The following is a 24188-nucleotide window of genomic DNA, read 5'->3' as shown; positions in this document are numbered from 1 at the left end:
AATACAAACTAAACTCAGTCCACACCAAAATTAATCATTGACTAAACTACAGCAAATCCACCAGAAGGAGGTACTTTAGCACACTGAATAAGACCTAGCGCTACTCCTCTGAACAAGTACAGTCCCAACAATAGAGACACATTTTCACATTTGTGTCCTTGGTGAGTACAAACTCCCCTTTTAATTTCAGCCGAACCAACACTGGGAGCTCATGGGGTCCAGGATAAAATTGACTGCAGTGCAACACAAGTTTCATTTCCTGCACTGACAGAGAAAAAGAGAGAAAATGCACTGTTTTAAACTACTGTACAAACCATCGCCATGGCAACAGGATCTGTACCAAAAAAAAAAAAGATGATGATCCTCATGACCCACAATGCACCTGTTGTTTACCATTTGCAGCCGGTCTAGTCTACATGGCTAATGACTAATAATCAGTGGCATAGGTTTAAACAATCTTTATCACAGTCTTGGCATTCGTGTGGTGACCAGGTGCTCGTCATTGTGTGACATCTATCAATCTATTTTAGCTAGCATTAGCATTTTAGCATTAAAGCGATTATTCCAGATCCTCTGGAATTGGAAAATTGTTTTACCCAGTTGGAAAATGCACATGAACGCTCACTCAACTGGGGAAAAACCCACTGTGGAACTCCTGTCAAAACGAGTTTTCCAACTGCGGAAATCATCTGATTTTCTCATTTATCGTTAAATGTGAGTTTTGTGGTTAACACTGCTACTTTCTTGAGTTTAGGGTGAACTGCTGTTGTCCTCGGAGTAACATAATGCCCGACAGAAAAAAGTAAATGTACGTAATATTTTGTAAAAACCAATGTTAAGCTTTCAAGATGCTAGCTCTAAATTTGAACGGTTCGCTCAGGTAAAATGCTAAGAGGTGATTAAAGACCTTTTTATTTGGAGAAATCAAAATCCCCACTGTCCAGCTTAAAATGCACATGAACACAAACCATCTGGGGACAGTGACGGCACAGCTTGTGAAAAAAGCTCCCCAGTTCACATGAACGCAGCAGCAATAGTCTGAAGATTGAAATATGAGGAAAGAAAGGGACCGACATTTTAATGTGAACAATCAAGCTCCCTCTCCCCTCCAGTGCATGTGAGTGACAGGCTGGTTCAAAGGAAAGTGCATCTCAATGGTCAGGGTAATGGCATTGGGGATTCAGATTACAACTAGATTATTCTAGCTCTGTCATATTTAAAACAGAACTTGAAAGATACTTCTCAATGCCTGTATAAACCGTGATGCACACAGTACATGTTCCTTACCCCCTTTGTCAGTTTGTTCTTTCTTGTTTTTTATCTTGTGTGGGTTATTTTCTTCTGTTTTTTGTTCTCCTTTTCCCTTTGCATTATGTATACCTGTGTTATGTTTATGTGATGTACAGCCAACAGTCTATCCCCACTGCATGCTGCTGCTGTACTATGCTTTGTCTAAATAAAAAAAAGATTCAGATTAGTTGCTGAGATCAGCGAGAGGGACTTTAGAAAAAAAATATTTAATATTACTTTCGTTACTTCAAATTGCAGAGCCAGGTGGCCAATTACACGCATTCTATTAAATGTGTGAAACATTTAAACTGACTATCATTTCTCTAACTCTGAGGACAATGACAGTTCACAGAAAATTGAAAAACATTTAACCAAAACCTCACAAATGAGTAAATCTGCGGATTTTCGCTGCCATGGAAGGGGGATGTTGGGCAGCCTGTTTTACATCGAATACTTAACTTGTGCAAGTGTTCATTTGCATTTTTCACATCTGAAATAACAAAAAAGTTGTATCATGGTCAGTGCAATTCTTATCCAGACATTATTTAAACGCTTAAAGGAATAGGCCACCGTTTTTATATACTGAGATATGTTCTTACCTTGGCTTTGACGAGTTCTATAGGACCTGTCTGATCTTCCCCCGTGCCTTCAGTCACGTAAACACAGCGCAGACGGCGTTAGCATTTAGCCTCTCCCTCTCTCCTCTATAGCTCCAAAACAGGTCAAGATAGAAGCTACCAAGCTCTTCCATGTTTTCCCTATTTAAATATGGTTACGTGAAGTGTTACACTACAAAGTATAATACACAAAATTAAACAATGTGGCTTTTCTAAGCGGATAAAAGGGGGAACTATATTGTAAGGCGTAATAATATCAGGAGTAGTTCGAAATCCGTGCAGTAATCTTCACTTTACTGTGCGGATGCCAAACTACTCCTGGTATTATTACGCCTTACAATATAGTTCCCCCTTTTATCCGCTTAGAAAATCCACATTGTTTAATTTTGTGTAATTATACTTTGTAGTGTAACACTTCACGTAACCATATTTAAATAGGAAAACGTGGAACGTGGAAGAGCTTGGTAGCTTCTGTCTTGGCCTGTTTTGGAGCTATAGTGGAGAGAGGGAGAGGCTAAATGCTAGTGCCGTCTGCGCTGTGTTTACGTGATTGAAGGCACTGGTGAAGACCAGACAGGTCCTATAGAACTCGTCAAAGCTAAGGTAAGAACATATCTCAGTATGTGAAAAAAGGTGGCCTATTCCTTTAAACTCACCATACTAATATGCAGACTAGTCATGGTGTTTCAGTCTAAACTAACACTTTAACAATATCATTTTAGTGTAAAGTGAGTCACCAATCCTCATTCCCACAAATCGACTTTAAGTAAGAGAAAGGTCACCAATATGTATTATTTAATGAATGGGTCACAGTGTGTTCCATTATTAATCTCTTCAGAGAGGGCTCTAAACACACGCTGCTTGAGCCCGCCCCATATATGTTTGCGGCATAAAGGCCTGCGGGCTTAATTACGAGCGCTCTCAGGGGCCATTCACGTCAGAATCCCAAATAAGGACAAGATCAGCAAAGAAACGGCTGGATAAATGAAGTGTCAGTGGAAGATGAAGCACTTTACTCTGTGTATTAAAGGGCGAGGAAAAATATTACCTGAACATTTAGGGAAAGTTTAATCAGAGGCCTGGGAATAAATGTGACACCAAAGAGTGCTGCAATAATAATTAACTGAATTTTATGCAAATCTTCACTTGCGGTGATGGGCCTAAGAGACTAGATAAGTTGCTCTGCTAATCCTACAGTTTTTCTATTGTTTTATCGTGTGTGTGTGTACGATGTACCCATTTCGATGTGTTATTGATTAACCATTTGCTGTTCATAACCCTCATGTGCCCACGTGTGAGCGCACTGAGGCCGTTTTCCTTGGAGTGGAAATGTGTGATGTTGGAGTGAAGCACACCTGATCTGTGAGCAGTATATCAGCTCTGTCTAAAAAGCAGCAGCAGAAATGTACAGTGAAAGCGCTGCATGGGGCAGAGCAGCGCGAGATCCGAGACACCCACCCACCCTCCCTGAATCAGCCGTTTCTGTGGCGACCGGAGTGAAGGGGGCGGAGGCAGAGGAGACAAACATTCGCAAAAGCACAGCTGAAGAAAAAGATGGCATGGACGGACAGAGGCAAGGACAGGTGCTGAGAGACTGGTGATTAACAGGGTGACGATGCAGGCTTTAGTAGGAGGTGACGTCCGACTGCACCTCACAGTAGCTGCTCGATTCCCGCGCCTGATTTTAAGTGCTTTCAGATATGACAACTGGACAATACTGACGATTTCCGCTGCTCCTCATTATCATTCATAATTTGGCAGCAGTTTTCACCATATGCCTTTCCGGACCACATACTGTGACAGGAGAGTTGGGATCTACAGGTGGAGGAACAAATGAATATATAAATAACCATTCAAATTTAACAAATACCCAGTTTGTAATAAAGTTTTTTATCACTGCAAATATTCTCATGCCATTGTCTATTGCATTATGTTTGCTGTTTGCTAATGCTTGTCTCATAATCCCAACATTTCTATCTCTGTTCATGCCGTACATTATATAGTGTTTTTCCCAGACTGTGCGCTAAAGATTCGTAACATACACAAAATAAACCACAGTTTTAATCGAAAAGAATACTATCTTTTATCACAAAATCTTGTAAATGATAAATAACATGTAGTTCAACACAGCAGCAAAGTTCCTTAAGCCTCAATTGTAAAAGGATTTAAAGCCTTACAGCTAGAGTTGGCGCACTCGTATGCTAACTATTTTCAGCGTAGTCTCCATTTTCTCTGCTTCTCTTGTTGGTTGCTACAGGTTACCAACGCCACCCTGATTCACAGCCATGTCTTGCTCAAATGACATGCCTGTGGGTACTTTGAAAAAGATTTGCTTCACATTCGGATTGTAATCCAGAGACAGCCAGTAACCGCTTTCACAAGGCAGGAGTCAGAATAGCCACAACTGCCGCATCCATAGAGAAAATGGACAAAAAGTGGAGGCATTTTTCACCCTTTAAAAGGAAGGACACGGCTCAGCGATTTTTACACATCCACAATACCTCACTGTGAAATCCCATTCAACCATATGGGCCAATTGAAGCCCATGTTCTCTTCAGGCGGATCACAGAAAGGAAAAAAAAAAGAAAAGAAAAAAAAAAACGTTTTTTGAACAAGTCATGGCAGATTTGGACTTTCTTGACAAAGTTCCCAGGAAAGACTTGTTGATTCGACAAGTTGTGCTGCAGCGAGGATTAGGGATTGCACATCAAATCTCGCCAAAGTTGTTACAGTAAATGCATAATGAAAAACTTGCCAGCTGGAGGTTGTCAGTACAGGCAGACAAAGAGATCCAGTCATATAGGGGCTACACGATCTGACGACTGGGATTAACATCTACAGTCCCCTCCAGAAGGAAAATTACAGTGACACTACAAAACAGATAAAGATGGTGGAAATGACTGAACCAGTGCGAGTTCTGTTTTTACACCAAGATCTCAAAACGTTATGTAACAGAATCCAGTTTGCATTTTGAAGCAGACACGCAACAACGCAGCCTACTCAGGCACAGTGAAGACAAAAGGTTCATACTGAGACAAAGAAACTCAAAATCATTCCCCCCCCCCCAAAAAAAAATGTAAATATCTGCAGCTTACCCCCCCCCCCAAACCCCCCACCCCCCTGTTTGTCGACAAACTCCAAACAACGTCAAATTCAGCTGGAATTTATATACATTTTAGTTGTCAAGCCAGGCATCATCTTCAAGTCTACTCCCATCTTTGTGTATTTTTAAATTAAGTGAAATGGCAGTTCCCACCCTCTCTCCCAGGTGCGCATGGTTTTACACATGGGGAAAACAATTTCACTCCTATCAGATCCGACAGATCCCCACTTCTCTGAGGTCTTTTTCACTTGCCAGTCAATAGGTAAACAAACCTTCACTCAACACTGCACACACATAGATTTATATGTAAAACACCTACGCACCACTGACGCATAAGTGCAACAAAAATAGAAACTTGCTTTATCTTACGGCCAGCACTTAAAACGTTTTCATTTCGCTGTACAAGACTTGGATTCAAGATTTTTTTTTTTTTTTTTTTGGAAGATTAGAACAGACTTTGGCACTCACCTGTTTGTGCGTCTGTAGATGAAGCGATGTTTGGATCAGGCGGACCTAAGCTGGACTCATATCAATAGACCAGGATCAGGACTGGAGCAGGACTTTGACTTGGATCTCGGCTGGCAGATTTCTTGTCTTCCCCTCCTGACAGAAAGAAAGAGCGCACTGGGTTGCTTCACACGTTCTGTAGCGGCAACAACACGAGGAAGGCAGGACTGGGGGCTGCGGACTCTTGTCATCAGCAACTCTCTCCCTCTCCCTCTCTCTCTCTCACGCTCTCGCTCGCGCTCACTCTCCTCTCTGTCTCTCCTCAGGTCTGGCTAGATGCGACTGTATAGCTGGGGAGATGAACAAAGTGTACAGTTGTGACCAAATGCCACCCCCTTTACAAGTATGTATCATGCGTGTGTGGCAGAGGATGAAAACAATGCAGGGTTGTGGGAGAGAGATAGAGAGAGCTTACTCCCACCTCCTGTTCACCCTCTTTTCACCACCAACCAACCATCCAACCACCCACCCACCATGCTCCTCTTGCCAGCCCCGCACCAGCCTGTCCAAATGAGTCATCAGCTCTCAGCCAATGGAGAGGTGTCCGCAGCCCAGCATTAGAATAACACAAGCAGTTATGTATTTTGAGACGGAGAAGTGAGATGGAGCTTTGGCTGCAATAAAATTACCTATACTTTACCCAGGAAAATGTGGTGTACTGACACAAATGACAAACATTAATTAGATTCTTGCACAATGTAAAGTTATGAGGATTTAAAATTTCTATTTCTATAAATAGTTAATGAGCATATTATTGAGCAAATCACTACACCACGTTCCAAATGATTATGCAAATTGTATTTCAGTGTCAAAAAGGTAAAAAAATTAAGTTTTTCAATGAAACTCCTGGATGGTATCATGTCTCAGGGCTCTTTGAATCACTGACGCCTGGGATGATTAGTCGTCAGGTTAAGCTCAGTTAAGGGAAAAGCTACTGAAAAAGGATGTTCCACTTTATTAAGCAGACCATCATTTTCAAGCAATATGGGAAAGAAAAAAGATCTCTCTGCTGATGAAAAGCATGAAATAGTTGAATGCCTTGGTCTAGGTATGAAAACCTTCGATATTTCATGAAAGATTAAGCTTAATCGTCATACAGATAAGAGATTTGTGGCTGATTCAGAGCACACACGGGTTTGTGCAGATAATGGCACAATGTGGACGGTTTCTGCCAGACAAATACATCAGATGAATAGAACAGCGGCTACAAAGCAGCAGACAGGTATTTGAAGCTGCTGGTGCCTCTGGAGTCTCCCGAACATCAAGGTGTAGGACCCTCCAGAGGCTGCAGTTGTGCATAAACCTTCTATCCGGGCCTCCCCTAAACTGATAATTGAAGCTGATGAACAGAAACGGCTGCAGTGGCTCAGAAATACACGAAGACTCATTTTCAAACAGTCTTGTTCACTGATGAGCGCCGTGTAACCCTGGATGGTCAGATCAGTGGAGTAGTGGATAGTTGGTGAATGGCCCCAATGTCCGAACAAGGCTGCAACGTCAACAAGGAGGGGGCGGAGTCATGTTTTGGGCCAGAATCATGGTGAGAGAGCTGGTCGGCCCCTTTAGGCCCTTTTAGGCTCCCTGAAGGTGTGAAAATGACCTCTGAAAAATATGTGAAGTTTCTGACTGACCGCTTTCTTCTATGGTACAAAAAGAAGAGCCGTGCTTTCCCGAACAAAATCATCTTCATGCATGACGACGCACCATGTCATACTGTAAAGAATACCTCTGCATCACTGGCTGCTATGGGCATAAAAGGAGAGAAACTCATGCTGTGGACCCCCTCCTCCCCTGACCTCAACCCTGTTGAGAACCTTTGAAGCGTCAACAAGAAAAACATCTATGAGGGTGGGAGGCAGTTTTCATCCAAACAGCAGCTCTGGGAGGCTATTCTAACACTCTGCAAACAAATCCAAGCAGAAACTCTCCAAAAACTCACAAGTTAAATGGATGTAAGAATTTTTAAGCTCTTATCACAGAAGGGCTCCTATGTTAAAATATAACTTGGCCTGATATTTTTTTTTTGATTGAAATAGCTTTTGACTTCAGTAAACATGACCTCCTAATGCTGCAAATTCAACAAATGACCATTTTGAGTTAAATACAAGCTTTAAAATGTACTGAAACTATGAGTTGCATGAACAGCAGATTTTGAGTTTTTTACAAAATTTATTTTTGAAAAAAATACTGTTATCACTTAACCTGGCTAACACCATGCTGCTGTGTGCGCTCGAATTATTTCGAACTGCACAACAGCCTGGGGACCATGGCCCAAATTTTCCGGTGGATTTGGGAACCAATCACAGAGCGAGGAGGGACGGCAAGACGATGACGCACTATTCGATATACGGAAGCTTGTAGTTTATTTACGGATTAAAAAAAAAAAGTTTATTTACGGATGCAACATGACAGCAGCAGACGCGATGGTATTTTTCGATCAAGCTTTAGGCCGTTTTCTAAATAATTTAGCTCAAAAGTTTACAGCGGGTACGTCATACGTCATCTCATACGATGATACGATTGGCCATGGCTACGTGCAGACGCATGATAGACTTTTTTTTTTTTTTTCGTATCCCCCAATAAACGAGTATGGACGATCGTAAACCACACCTCTCCTACGAGAAAATGAATTGGTGGTCCCCAGACTAAATATCACTTGTGATTTTAGTCTGGTGTTAGCCAGGCTAGTTATCACTGGGAATTTTTTTCAACCACATTTAAATGATCCTCTGCCAGTTAAAGACTTGAAAATTATGCTCACTCTCGTTGTACATTTATACACATGGTGTATAAATGTAGAGCACTTTAGAGACAGATAGTATTGATCACACAGGCTGAAAGATGTCAAGCCTCTCACTGTGAATATGATAACGAGCCCTAGATATGTTTTCCTCTATTAATGACGGAGTGATTTTAATTTTCAAGTGGGTTCTGAATGTAAATGGTTTAGATAATTGACTTGACACTGTGATGCTTTTACCATGAGAGCAATTGACGAGAAATAGATATGGGAAAGAGTCACTGTCAAACATACAGCATAAGCACCACAGCCACAGTGTACTTCAGTCGCAGTAAAAAAAAAAAAAAATTCCAAAGGTCTATAAAAAATCTTTTAAATGGGCAAATATATGGTCGAGCACCACATGCAGTATCATCTGTGGACTGGTAGCTTGGCCAGCCAGACTAGTACTTGCTTGTCCAATCGTTTACAACAAGGGTACCAAACGTGCGGCCCGTGGGCAAAATGTGGCCCTGAGACTTCTGTTGAATTGGCACACATTGGCACATTTACTGCATGTTTAATAATTCTACATGATACCATAAAAAGTAATATTTCCATATGAGAGAGATTTGGCATTAAAGCTACCCTCAGCTACTCCATTTTGGTGGTTGCATTCCCACATTGCATCGCTATGCGCCACCTTCAAACATAAAAAGTGAAGAAATGAAAGCACTAAATCATAAGAGCATATTATAGAAAAATAACTTGGAAACTTTTCAACTTTTGTCAGTTTCCTCGTTTTGCGTATGGATCAACCAATCACAGAGCTCCCCAGCACTTTGACCTGAAGTCACATTTCGAAGGAGGTGCACGAATGCGCTCTGTCTCCGCACCCGCAGCTCCCGCGAGCTCACTGATTGGCTGCCAGGTGCATGGAATGAAAATGGGAGGAGTTGATGGACGACCATAAACGAGGCATCACAGCTCACCCACCACACCCCAAGCACAACCCTCACCATGTAAACACAAACACGTGCAGAGATTGCAAATGTTTGAAGCAGCAGACGCAACAGTGGCTAGATTCCACATCCTCCGCCTGTTTGCTCAGCTCAACTCGGCCCCTGGCCGCCTCCAAACGGCAGCGACATCAACGCCCACTGCCTCCTCTTCAGTCCACCCCGGTCGTCTCCGCCGGTGCTGCTGCTCCACGAGGAGCTCGAAGTGAGCGCGCGCAAAGCAACGAGTTTGAGAAATAAAGAGCAGGGATCACTACTCCACCTACTACTGACAAAAACAAATCAGACAGAATTTAAAAATGTTAAAAAACTATGTATGTTCCACCCTCTACATGCTGCAGTAATTTCCTAATGAGTAGCCCAGACCTATTCACCACAACTACCGCTAAAATCCTGCACTGTCACTCAAAATGTTGGTTTTTCGGTTCCAACCTGAAATAAAGGTGTGTGGCATGGTTTAAAACCTCTCTTAAATGGATGACACCAGTGCTTTTACAAAAACCTGTAGTCTGGTACTCGGCATTATCTCCATGTTCTCATAAAGGGTGTGACAAGAAGATGAACCATTCAGAGAAACGCATGGTCCGTCCAACATGGCGGCTGACTGTGTGAAAGTCAACATCTTCTGTCAAATCACCAGGCAAACTCCACAACTATTTTAATAACAGGTGAGAGGCGTTGTGAAGTTTGTTCTGAATAATATGCCATTTAAGAGTCTTCTTCAGTGTTGCAGTACAAATTTGCATTTGTGATTGGAGCGATACAAAGGTCAGCGGTTTTGGATTGGCCGCAGGTAAACTTCCAGACGCTGGCTGACCAGGCTGAAGGATTGGTGGCTTTTTAAAAAAATGTAGGCTATGAAAAATGAACACCAAGATATATCAATATTCTGAGAGTGTGATGATAACCATAATAAACATAATTTAGTTTATTGATTTAAAAAATTGTTTTGTGGTGGTATATTCTCAATTTGAAACATAACACGGAGAAACACTAGCCAGACTTAAATAAATCCGATCAGATACTTGATATGTGTGAAATTTAGGAGCACAATAACTGTCCCCAAATGCTCTAATGTCAGAACCCCCCACACTGTGGCGAGCTGCAGCCACCATCCTGTAGCCAATTCAATTCCTGCCATCTCTCAGAAATGATTTGAGCCACGGGGAGCAGAGGTAGAAGAACAGACAGAGAAAAAAGAGGACAGAGGAGTGAAAGTAGATCAATAGCTAATCATCTGATAACAGGAAGAGCAAAATGGGCAACAAACGTAAGCACAGGCCCTTCACTATGACTGTACAATAGGCTGCACTGCAGCTTTAGTCATATCCTCTGTGTGTTAAATGGGGTTGCAGCTAAAATTGACTCGGAATAATTGGTCATATTTTTGTTAGGTTGAGCTGCACCTTCTGCCCCACGTCCATTGAGTACAGAATAACAGGTGATCTCACGCACTTAACATCAGTCTCGTCAGTGTACTGCCTTCAGGGAGGAGATTGCGGAGTCTACGGTGCAGGTCCAGCTGACTGAAAAACACTAACTCCCACCACCACCTTTTGCACCAAGGGTTTGAGAGAAATGCAACTTAAAAACAAGTATCTTTATTTTTGCTATCTTTAAATGTTGTTGGCATGTGACACAGTACATAAAAGGGACGCATTAATTTTTCACTTTGTGTTTCTGAAGGCCACAAAAATGTTATGTTATGGATTTCATAAACCAAATCAAAGTGTTCTGTGAGAAACCGAAACATGAAAGAGTTAAACTATTGTACTGAAGGCTACTATTCTGTGAATAGGGGGCAGAAATGATACATTTATATTTGAGATGTTTTTGATATTTTAGTTCTTTTGCAAAACAGATACAGGCCACTGAAAAAACAAAAAAGTAACTTATGCTCGTACTTTTAAAATCACCCCTTATATCAAATCATGGATTAATGTACACATCAATCAAAGAACATAACAAAATCAAAAACTGAAATCTGCAATTGAATTCTTAGTGTCTTTAGTCTCCGCTTCTGTTTCATCATAACATTTAATTCCTTTAAAGGGGCTAGATGCAAGTTGGCCATTTTATACTCACTACTGCCACCGCAGGTCATACGTGTAACTGCAGGTTCTATATTAAGCTTGTGCATGACAGCACTTCGGACACGAAGTAAGAACTTTTTCAGTGACTGGACTTAGATTTTAGAGGCAATTGTGGTGAACAGGTCTCCTTATAGCCCCTTTAAGCTTGCTTATAAATGGATTTTGATGTGATTGGTTAATCTTGAATATGTAGATGCCATACCTCAGCTCAAGAAAACATACTGCAGTGTGTGACAGTACACTGTGCAGAACTGTATAGAGCTCCTACATACACACTTTGACTGGATGTATGTTTTGCATTTTGCTTTATTTAAGGGGTGACACTACAGGCAAAACTCCATTTTTTTCAGTTTTCAGGTTTTGGGCCAAATCTGTCTCTGAACATACAAGCTTTCACCCGAAAACCAAAAATATGCCTAATCTTCACAAAAACATGTTTAAATATTGCGCTGATTCAATGTTCCCCCATAGACTTAAATGGGAGAACACAATTTCAAGGGCCTTTTTCTCAAAACACATTTTTCTGTCATTGTGGCGACACTATGTCCACGTCAGTCGGACCTAAAGACTTCAAATTTTCCAGCCTTGGACTGAACAATATTTGGAAGATTTTTTCAGAGGGATTTTTTATTACTTAATCCCTAAGCCCCATTTATTGAGTTTTGAATGTCAAAAAATAAGGCGAAAATTACATTTTTGCAAATTTTTCCACTAAAAACAGCTTATTTTAAAACTAAACAAGAAATCCCCTCTGAGAAAGTCTTGGTAACTCATTCATCAATAAAATGAAACCATACATTTGAATGTAGCTCTATCCATTATTCAGATTTCGTCGCCAAAAAGATGGGAAATTTGGGGCATTTTTAGGCATAAAACACCTTGTTCTTATATGAAAAGATAAAATGACAGAAAACTTGCAATGTATTTTTTCTCACATTTATGCCACTGATCTACAGCAAAAGTTTCAAATTGATATCTGTAAATATACATTTTTTCCCTATTCACCTGCAGTGTCTCGCCTAACATTGAAATACCAGAGTGTCCATATGCTTGTACAGAGCTGCAGTCATTAAACATATTGCCTTCGTTCATGAATTCCCATTTGCAGAAACACAATGTACAAGGACAAAATTAATTTACTAATCTAATTCTATTGAGAGTAAACAAACTTAAACAACCAGCAGCGGAAAAACAATTGGCTATACATAAAGCATTCAGAGTAATTACAAGACACTGAGCGCCAAACAAACAAGGAATTGACAAATTTGATGGGAGGAAAGCCGCTCAGCCTGCCACAGACGAGAGTCAATAGTTGCAGTCTGTTAAATCTTGTGAGGAATCCGCACAACCTTTAAAAAACAAATCGTCACATCCAAGTCCAACTCCTCTTTTCTCACATTCCCCGGAAATGTGACTGTGTGATAACGTTGTGTAACCAATGTAAAACAAACGTATCAAAGACAGGGTCACGGTCATCTCTCGAGATTAGAGATACAGCCGACAAACTTGAGGCGGGAAATTCCATGCTTCAGGCTCACACACACAGCCCAGCAACAGCGAATGAAAGACAGACAGATGGCATCAGTCACTTCTTTGACAGTTAAGGAAAAATGATAATATGCATGTGCTGCAAGGTTATGAATCGAAAGGGAAACGTTTACTGGTCTACACAGCTTTGTTAACGTGTTTGTTGATGTGTTGGTTTGTGAAGTAATGTTCCTTTCATCGGCCTTCCTGCGATGTCTTTTTGAGTCGATTTCGCATCAAAGGTGTGGAATAAAGTTCACATTTACAGACGATCCAAAAAGTAAATGGTGTTGGCCAGGAGGAAGCTGAACTCACCCCCCCTAACCCCTCCCTTCAACCCTTCAACCCCTCAAACCTCCCCAACGCCCCGGGCCGACATGCACCAAGGGAAGAAGAGCAGCAACATTTAAATGGCTGGTGAATTGTCAATGCTTCTGTCTTATGTCTTCAAATTAATAATGTATAATGTAGGCAGAGAGCCAGAAGGATTTTTATTTGCCAGTGTGAGATTAGAAGTATCCCACCCCTCTCTGCCTCACATCACAGCAGACTCCCCAGAGGACCTCCACACCTGATAGCAGCAGACTGACGCTAAATGTCCTGAGCAATGGGACCAATATCGGGCCATTCGCCATTGAATTTACAGAAGCATGAGACTACAGTAGGGGCTGGAGACTTGCAGGTGTCACTGGATTTGCTTTGACCAAATTATTCTCTAGCACAGGACAGTATTTGCCTTTAAAGAGAGGGTATTATGCTTTTAGCAGATTTAGCAGATAACAAATTCACTCAACTTAACTACAAACCTAACTAAAAGCAAACTGGAAAATAGGAATAATTAAGCATATCTAAATCAAACTATTACCACAGCAGTTAAACTACCAGTGGGACAGGGTACAGAAACACTTGTTCAGTTAAAAGATACTTGGTTCATGATACCATGTACCTTCATGGTAGTTTTTGGTGCTACATTAACCATGATCAAAAACCATAAAACACAAACATAATCCAATCACACAATTTCATGATTCCGACAGCGTTTCATTTATTTGTGCTCCACCAAGCGTTTGCTCAGGTGCAAGTAAATGCAAGAGTACATATACAAAAGGAGACGATAAGCAGCAGTAATTGGAGCATGCTTTATTCATACAGCAAACTCTCATTTACATATCGAATTTGGAGCCCTAAAACTGTAATACTGCCATGAAATTATTGCGATAAACGATCTTATTGAAGACCTTTTCATGACACAGAAACTACTGTAACTCAAAAGCTTAAAAATGACAGTAAAATCTTTGTTTGAAAAGTACTTAATCTTAAAATATCCCACTATAAACAAAAAATACAATGAAACACAACCTACATTGAGCCAAAAATGTATTGTTAATCTGTAATTTATTGAACGATAAGTCGATATAGCAAATATCTTGTGGTAAATTAAATGAAACATGCCCACAGCTACATGCTATTTTCCAGCTTGCACTCGCTATTTAGCACATCCTAGTACAAACCAGTGGTATGCACCTTTTAATGGAACCCAAACCTAAAATGCTAAAATAACAGCTCTTAAGTATTTACCCGGAGCCCTGAAGAGACGCTCTCCGTGGCAGCGCGGGTTAGCTTAATAATCTAATGACCCTTTTGTTCAGTTTAAAGAGTTAAATGCAGTCAGAGTGTTACAGACAAGGGGTCACTGGAGACCCACATAATAAGAGCGACAGTGATATGCCGTCTTTATTGCAGCTGGTGTCAGCCTGTCCGCCCTTTGATTAGATCAGCCACAACGAGCAAGATAAACAGGCTCCCCATCCTCCTCCTCCGCCACAGCAACAACTCTGACACACAATACCTTACACCCAAGAAGTGAATTATGTAATACCAATAACAGAAAGCAATAGCAACCAGGAATCAGTTACTTGTTGGAGTTTACTCGTATCTTCCTAAAGCAGTACTAAGTAACTTGTTTACCTTAGCAAATCCTTTTTGTAGTCCCTCTGGGGGAAATACAAGTATTAATGGGATGATTGGGGGGTCTTTCATCTCCTTCATGTCTGAGGAATGGCGCAGGCCCGAAACGTTACTCGGTGTAAGTCATTATTAAATACTTTTTTCTGGGAGCTACCTAGTTGTGCGGACTTTTTTTCTTTTTCAGGTCTTTCATCTCCCCCTGGTGTCTCTGGCCAGAAAACCACAATGGCATCTTTGCGGCCTACGAGTCGGAGCCACCAATACACACTAATGGAATCACAAAGAAGAAGCTAACAGGCATAGCTAACTGCGGGCTAGCGCCACTTAAACATTATTTTACAGCCAGTATTTTTACAGTATTTACAGCCAGTATTTTTACAGTATTTACAGCCAAATTTGAGTAGAAAAATGATCTCCATTGTGTAATTGGATGTACAATATCCCTCTCTCCCTTTGTCTTTTCTGTCAGCGTAGTATTAACTCTCACGGACAATTAATGAGTAAAAAAACGCAACATGCTACGACACCTGCAGTGGTGCTTATGGCCTCTAGGGGAATGAGTTACGTAGTACTTTGTCCAAATACCCTTCTGCAACAATATCATCCTCTCTCATTGAACAGAAATCAAAAATATTTCTCCTTGGGTGAAGCCACAAGCTTTCCTCTGAGGATAGATACAATTCACACTATTTTTCAGAAGGTCTTGCGCCTGACAACACCATTTCAGGAAACACAGAAAATGCACAGGCAAACATGCCAAACACTCTTCTCCTGTGGGCACAAAGACATCCTATTGTTAAAGAGCTATGAGACCAACATTGTGCTCACTCCTGCCCTTACTTTTTATAGCTGACCTTAAGCATCTAAACAAAACATGGCAATTTCCGGGAAACACTTGTTAACGCCACGTGTGAACACGTCCAGGCCAGCGTGGGCCTCATGTCCTGTCCCAGCGTCCCTTCATAATTAACATACTGGCATTGGGTCAAGCGATCCGATTTTGTTTGCTTTTGCATCTTTAAAGGCAAGGCAGGTGAGTAAAGTGCCTTCCCCAACATGAACTGTGCAGAGGGATATTAAGAAAGCTCACAGGGCGACTGCAACTGGAGAAAAGAGTGCACAAGAGATGTCTTCTTAATCTTACAAGAACAAATGAGAACATTCTTGGAAATTAACATATTCTATTCTACCTGGACACATTTATTATATAAGCTCTGAGCCAATTTATCAAATATAGATGTGATTAATGGGGCTAAATGTATTACTTTCCAGGCTGAAATTCTTATCAAGTCCGAATGTAATTTTTAACATTAGATTAATGCTGCCCTAGAGGTTTTGTGTCTATCTCACGTGAGAATTTCAGAAAAGTTGATCCAGAAACAGTCACGCAATGTCGTATCAGTTTGTAATTGACTGTATGTCTGGGATAAGGATGCAATAACCACAGAGGGGCACCAGTCACTGTACGCTAGGGCTAAACCCAAGCCACTAAACGTGTCTGCCTGAATGAGGGTTAATGCGGGAGTCATATCTACTTACTCTTAAGACCACTCGGAGCATGCGGGAGATGAGCCGTTGAATCCCCTGTGGATGAGCGCACAACTGCACTGCCACAATACACGAGGAGGAGAGTCACGCTGCACTGATCAACCTTTATGGATCTGACAAATAGAAAAAGCATCAGAGAGAGACAGAGAGAGAGACGCTAACACATTGTGGTCCAACATGCTGTCAAAAAAGGGCTATTTGAAGTGAAAAAACACATATTTTTAGCATTATTTTATATTGTTCTTATGCATTACTTGAATGTAGATCTTATTTAGTCCGACCTATTACAGAGACATTAATTAAATGACGATAACTATTTGCCTTACACGTCTGTGCTGGAGTTTCTGAGGATATTATCTTCAATCCATCTTTATGTCTCTTAACGTTTGTGTCTCACTTCCCAAGGACATTGAGTTCGCCTATGCAGAGAGTGGCATTCAAATCGATTTAAGTGCTTTGTGCAACAGTCTGCTGTCTGCTTTAGTGGTTTCTTTCAGTGACACTCACAAAGGAAGGGAAAGAAAAACTGTGAAAAACATGAGATGAATAAAGGTGCAAATTAAAGACAATGGCAGAAGAATGCGACCTGAGGACTAAGAATCAAAAAGCTGCCGTTTTTGTCCTATTGTTCAGTTGTTGCAAATGAAAAGACCTACTATAACAGCAGACATAGGATCTTTAGGTGACACATTTTCCAAATCAAATCAAGATAACTATTCAATGCACTAAATAGAAATGGGCTAATGCGCCGTAAAAATTGACTTAATTCAATATACTGGAAGACATAGAAGTAGTCAGCAGCAGAAGTTAATTATTATTTGAATAGTAGATTTCCCAGCTCTGCAATTACATGTAATCAGCATAGGCCGTGACTGCGTAAACTGACTTAAGTTGAATTTTTGAGGATATGTACTTTAGTAGAGTAGTGTTTTTAATAGAAAACGTAGTACTTTTACTCCACAACATTTGAAACATAAATATAGCACTTACTACTCCTTATGATGAGCACTCCTGAAAACTAGGCGGCGCTGTGCATATAAACTGTCATGGTCACTGGTGGCACATATAGGCCTCAATATTATGTTTTTGAGGCCACAAACACTTATCTCATTTGTATTTCAGTAATATTTGACCTGTAGTATCTTCACTTTTACTCAAGTAACAAAATAAGTACTTTGACCACCACTGGAAATTTGCCTCAACACTATTTCACCATCACCCTTTCTTAAGACTGACAATATAAGAAAAATATCAAACTGCTTTTACTGACACCATTACTGATGCCATAGAGTACTGGAAAGGAAAGGACTTTATTTGTATCGCGCCTTTCACACATAATAGTCACAAGACGCTTTACATGAGACTATTTTACATTCATTCAAGGCTGGCCTGGAGTCGACTGACTTCCTTCAACATTTTAGTTCAATTAGATTGATTTATTTAAAACCTTAGTCTTATGACCATGGATCATGGACTAGTATCTTAAAATTTACCTTGTGTTATTAATTATGACTTTTGCAATAAAGCTTTTTGTAAAAAGAAAAAGTTTAGGTATAACCGAGAAAGTATTGAAAGCAGATATCAAAAATCTATCTTTAGAGACCATGTTTTGATGCCTATTAGGTCCAGGGAGGTTTCAGCTAAAATAAATGATACAAATTAGAAGAAAGAGTATATAATATAATTTATGGAACAAATGATTGTTCTGTTTTATGGTTCTAGATGACAAATATTTTAGTATTGACATCGAAAGGAAGTTTTTTTTTCAGATAGCGGTGTCATAAACCAAGTATTGTTAAAGCACCGATATAAAAAAAGTTGATGAAAAAACAGAACCCAGCCCTAAGTATAATGCTCACTCTAAATGAACTTTGTCTCCAAGGGGTTGTTATGTAAAAGCCTCTTCTCTTAAAGCAATACTAAGTAACACTTGCCCCTAGAGGCCATAAGCGCAACAGCAGGTGTCGTAGCAAGTTGCGATTTGTTTTTACTTATTAATTGTCTTAGAGAGTAAATACTACTCTGACAGAAAAGACGAAGGGAGAGATGGATATTGTACATCCAATTATACAATGGATTTTTTATTTTTTTATTTTCATTCAAACTTGGCTGTAAATACTGTTTAAAGTGACGCTAGCCTGAAGTTAGCTTTGCCCGTTAGTCTGTTGGCTTCTTCTTCGTGATTCTATTAGTGTGTATTGGGGGCTCAGGTCCAGTGGCAGTCAAGTTGCAAATATGGTTTTCTGGCCAGAGACACCAGGGGAGATGAAAGACCCTCCAATCATCCCATAAACACTTGTATTACCCCCACAGGGACTACGAAAAGGATTTATTAAGGTAAACACGTTACTTAGTACTGCTTTAAATGTCAAATCTGACATTTTCCTGAAAAGCCCTTAGTACCATGTTACTTTCCATCAATGTAAAGAAATACGTTTCTGTTTCTGTTTGTTGATTGGCACAGCAGGGCTGTCGCTATTCTTCCTGGAGTCCGCATATGAATAATAAAAGTACATTAAGTTACAAAAAGACACATAACAATCATCATTGTATCACAATATATCATCAATACATAGAGAAAATACGTAATAGAAAGATGATTGTATAATAGAGTTGCCTTCTGCCATGGCAATTCAAATCAAAATCGAAATGATGATAAACAACCAATAGGCCATGACTTGCACTGTCTATCTAACAAACCTGTGTTTACTGACCTGCCTATCACTTTCGCAGCATTACTTTCCCCAGTTGAGGAATGTCTCTGGATCTGCCACATCCAGTTTGAAGAGCAATAATCAGACACGACACCTAATGACAGACTAACGACAACACGTTGAATTGAATCAGATGTGGACCACATGGCGCGGTATGCTGCCTGCCCTCTAATCCTGTTACCAAAATTGTTCTCATCTTTACACAAGAAACACACCAGGGACTATTAAATGTTTGTCAGCTTCCTCGTCTGATCTCTTGCCACAGAGAAGCATATTAGACTAAAGTAGCCTCACAAAACCACACAAGAATAACAATAAAACTGCATGTAGTACATATAAAATCTTTTATAATACAGTGCACGCATGAAGAAAGCCACATCTGGGGACATCCATTCTTATAAATCACACCCCATATACAAAATTACACTCTCAGAAACCACACAAAAATAACAGAAAACCTTCACACAACCGTTAGTCATGAGCATTTCAATGGGCTTTGATGATGTATGGACAAAGCAACATCTTGAGTTTAATAGGTTGTCACTTTTATGATATAAAGTCTGACCACAAATTTACAGAGGGAACAAGTGTAGTACAGTTGGGCACTAATCCATCCAATTTACAGGAATAACAAGGACCTGTGAGCTGTGTGCATAGAGCGAATCCTTTGCACTTTACAGCGTTTTAACGTTTTAGCAAGTGTTAGACTATGCTAGCCTGTAAATCAAAATTGAGTAGGTGTCATCACAAACTTATTATCATATAATATATATATAATTATTATTTTGTTACTTATTATTTTACTGAATTTGTAAAAACACCAAAAAGTGTTAGTTTCATGTTGACAAACTATATCATGCTTCACATAAATGCAAATCAGAGGCTAATGTTTGTCAGCTTTCTTTTCTGATCTCTGGCCAAAGGTTAGCATACAGCAGAGGTCTACAGAAAACATAGTATAACTAACTTGCAATAATATTAAGTCCCTCATAACACAAAGAACAATAAATTGATATGTATCCATTGCATTACAAAACACTATGATAGGATAAAGAAAGCCATCTGCGGATCTTATTTCCAATTTCATCATAGAGCCATTTGCTGCAGTGTGAGGGCAGTAAATCACCTCTGATTGAGTCCCACGTTGAGCCCCTGTTCAGACAGTGTAACTGTAAACCCTCCCGCGCCCTGAAAACCAACACTGAAATTATACATCTGGGACTGCGGTGAATAATGTGTGGTGTCTGCTTTTCAATATACACAACATTGTATTCTGGCTCAATCAATGCCCGGCTTCTTTACCGAATCATCTTTACTATAATTGGCCCAAATTCAGTAGGGGTAGCTTTAGTAAAGGAGTAAACATACCAGCATAATGGGAGCTATAACACATTATGAAACTGTCACCATTTGCATTTCTATTTCTGCAGCACTGGAACATGTCACCTCGACTGCTGTGGATTAATAGCGTTGGTGATATGCAGCCTGACAGGGGCAAGTCACCCTGATGTTGCTCAGAGTCATGGTGCAAAGGTCATGTGATTATGTAAATGAGGCAAACTCATTTATTATTCACGTATTTGGTAGTACCCTGTAAAAATCTTTCCAACAGAAATGTATCAAATGCAATCACCCCAACCGTATGTGTATTAATGGATGAGTGCCTGCTCTTAGATTGTGTTTAACAGTAATGATTACACAGAGCTAACAAGAAAGGGACAAAAGTTTCACAGGTTTTTCTTTGACCTGAGAAGCTCAAGATATTGGACCTGCATGCACCAACATTGTACCCTACATTTTGCTTTTGTGTACAAACACTATTTATTCAAACTTAAGACTCAAAGTTGAAATTGAAATGTTAAAATTCAACAATTTAATTAAGCCTATATTTAGAGGAAAATGTGGTATTCTTATATCAGCAACTAAATCAAGTCTAAACAGCTACAATGCTAACAAGGGTTAATCTGGAACAGAATATCTGAATATCCGTCTAACTTCGCCCCTGACTTAGGAAATCGGGATCCCGACATAAACCCCCTCCCTCCTTTTAAAATCTCACTCATGTCACCTCTCGGGCTCCGTAGTCTTCTTATCCCACAAAGTACATTATTTTAAACAGCTTCAGTTTTCGTCTTGAAACTTCACAGTGAGAGCAGCTAAAAACATGTTGCTCTCAGGCAGACACAGAGCCGTCAGTCATTGCTTTTTTTCTAGTCTCTTCAACTGGTGGGTGTGTTACAACATGGCTGCTTTGAAGCTCTGCTTCACTCTTGGCCAATTAGAACCTGCTTCTAAAAGCAGAGCTTCAATGGGATTTCCATAAAGGTTCAGGCAGTTCTGAGGGGACAGGAATACAGTCAGATCTCACTGAAACGCCTGATTAACAACTGACAATCACACAAAATTGAACGCACTCTAGTGCATTTATTATTAAATTTAATACGTACATTTGTAAAATAAAATGTATTTTATTCAGCAATTGTTTGAGTGATATTTAGGACTCTAATGTGGTAGGTCCAGTCCGTCTTCCGGAGCAGCAACATTATGCCAATCCCTGCTGTATGTGTCACCGGAGGAAGATCAGCTAGCAATGCAACGAGGAAAGACGGCTAACGATGCTAGTGCAAAAGATGATTTTAGCGCGCTCACAAAATAGATACATTTATTAACACAAAATAAATACATTTATTAACACAAAATAAATACATTTATTTACACAAAATAAATACATTTATTTATTTTGTGCACTATGTTACAGTAGTGCACAAAATAAATAAATAAGTTTACCTTTCTAGAGCAATGAGTTTCTCCTTTGCCTTTCCTTCAATTTGTTGGATGACTCGCTCCACGTTCAGCTTCGGTCTGGCCTGGGTAGGCGTTATCTTTCACACTTTTTTGATACAGCAAGTAGCTTAAACTTGCGCTAAAGACATTGCTTAGTGCTTGGGTAGGCCTTTACGTTTTCTTTTTTTTTCCTTTCTTTTTTTTAGGTGCACAACTGCGCTTGTGCATAAGACAACTTTATGGTTATATTTTATAAACTATTTCTGGCTTTACTCTACTCTGAGCCTCCACCTGCATGTTTCTATGGAGATCTCCTCCACTGAAAAGAAGGTAAATCATGCACTCTGCTTTCTGTTCAGATAAAGAGAGCCATGTACAGGCTGGGACTGTCGCCTTCACCAGGGGCAAGGTGAAATGTAAGTAACTACAGCCAAAGCAAGACACCATGAACAAACACACAGATGACATTTATCCTGATTTAGCTCTGTGAAGCAAACGTTAATATCTCATTTGAGTCATATAATATTTATATAGTCCTATTGCTTTTTAGGTGTCATAGTATCCTAAATCGAAGTCCCAAGACCCAAGCTCAAACAAAGAGTGAAAGGGTTTTAGAAAACTGTGATTTGTCTGTAGTTATGTTTTACTAGCTGAGACCCGGCCGAGTCTCCACATGTGATATTCTGAGATGAGTTATTACAAAGAAATGTCCACTATAGTCCTTATAACTCGTCACTCAGTATAGCTGTAGACACTAAGTAGACCAATGGTTCCCAACCCATTCCAAAGACTATGGCCACTACAAATGTATAAAAGAATGAATGCCAAAAATAATTTCAAACAAACTGCAATTGGAGTGTTTGATGCACCCGTCCTCCTTTCTTATATTTGAGGATTTTTACTCATGACCCTTTGACCAGACAAAGCTCTGAGCCTCTGCAATCCCAGAACCACTGTAAGGACTGTATAGTCTAGTGCAATGTTACCTACTCGCTGCATTGTGCATAAAGGAGTGAGCCCATTGTCCAGAGCACCAGCAGAATGAGCGACCACACCGGTCAGTGTACTTTTGGGTATTTGGATTTTCTTCATTGGAATGAAAATAAAAAATGGAAAAACAAGTTGTTTTTCAATTTTGGTTTGCAAATCAAAAAAACGAAAAAAGGAAAAACAGCCATTTTTCAAGTGATTGAAACGTTGTTTTTAAAGATAAAGCTGATTTTCATGTTTGCATTGTATATTTAATAAACAAAAAACAAATTAAGACGAAAACGAAAAACAACCCAATTTTCGTTTATGTAACTGGAAGTTGTCATACTTGTGCTCCAAGAGCGCTAAATACAAATGCCTCTTATATGAAGGTGCTGTTTGTGCAAAAACATCCGCCTTGTGATTGTCGGCCTGCAGCTCGAAGTGTGCCGCTGTATTGGCAAATTTAGGCCATTCCTTTGGTTAGTGGCCAGCAGACGCTATAGATACTATAATAGGTATATCTATGGCAATAAAAAAAAAAATCTTTATGCGAGGCCCGAGTCTGGGGTCTCCTTTGTGCACAGTGAGGCACTGGTGTGAACCAAAGAGTGCAGGATTTTCTCATGTCTCATGTCATCAATAGCCTATTAGCAAAGCAAGGGGAGGAACACATTCACTTTCATCTCAAGTTAGCAAAGGTCTAATGATAAGTGCTGGAGAGACACGAAAAAATATGTTTTGGATAGCTATAGGATTGATCTAATCAGTTTTACGCACAACTGTCTCTCAACGATAATGTCCTTCAGTAGATCAGTGTCTTGACTAACCGTCAATGAACCAAACCAGTGTGGTCAACATCTCGCTTGAACTCGGCGCCCAATCAAAATCGCCCTTTGACTCGGGCTCCGTGAGCTCTGCGGCGCACTTGGTAACTTTTACACACAGCCTCAATCCTAAAGATTTTTTTTTTTTATTGCCATCGTTCCTATTATAGTATCTATAGTGTCTGTTGGTCACTAACCAAAGGAATGGCCTAAATTTGCCAATACAGCGGCACACTTCGAGCCGCAGGCCGCCAATCATTAAGGCGGATGTTTTTGCGCAAACTGCACCTTCATATAAGAGGCGTTTGTATTTAGCGCTCTTGGAGCACAAATATGACAACTTCCAGTTACATAAACGAAAATTGGGTTGTTTTCCGTTTTCGTCTTAATTTGTTTTTTGTTTATTAAATATACAATGCAAACATGAAAATCAGCTTCATCTTTAAAAACAACGTTTGATTAACTTGAAAAATGGCTGTTTTTTCATTTTTCGTTTTTTGATT

The 24188-nt window shown here is 40.0% G+C and overlaps 1 protein-coding gene across 1 annotated transcript in view; it reads right to left on the bottom strand.

The window, feature by feature from the left end:
• Positions 1-5897, bottom strand: part of LOC306963959 (prickle-like protein 2) — a 45913-nt gene extending 40016 nt beyond the window's left edge. The window contains exon 1 of the mRNA XM_079557762.1: positions 5479-5897. The gene's annotated coding sequence lies outside the window, so the exon portion shown is untranslated. The remainder of the gene's footprint in view (positions 1-5478) is intronic.
• Positions 5898-24188: the final 18291 nt, after the last annotated feature.

The sequence above is a fragment of the Gobius niger genome (genome assembly GCF_951799975.1).
Source record: "Gobius niger genome assembly, chromosome: 6".
Taxonomy (NCBI): Eukaryota; Metazoa; Chordata; class Actinopteri; order Gobiiformes; family Gobiidae; genus Gobius; species Gobius niger.
The sequence above is the reverse complement of the archived record's forward strand: the minus strand, read 5'-3'. Positions and strand labels throughout refer to the sequence as shown.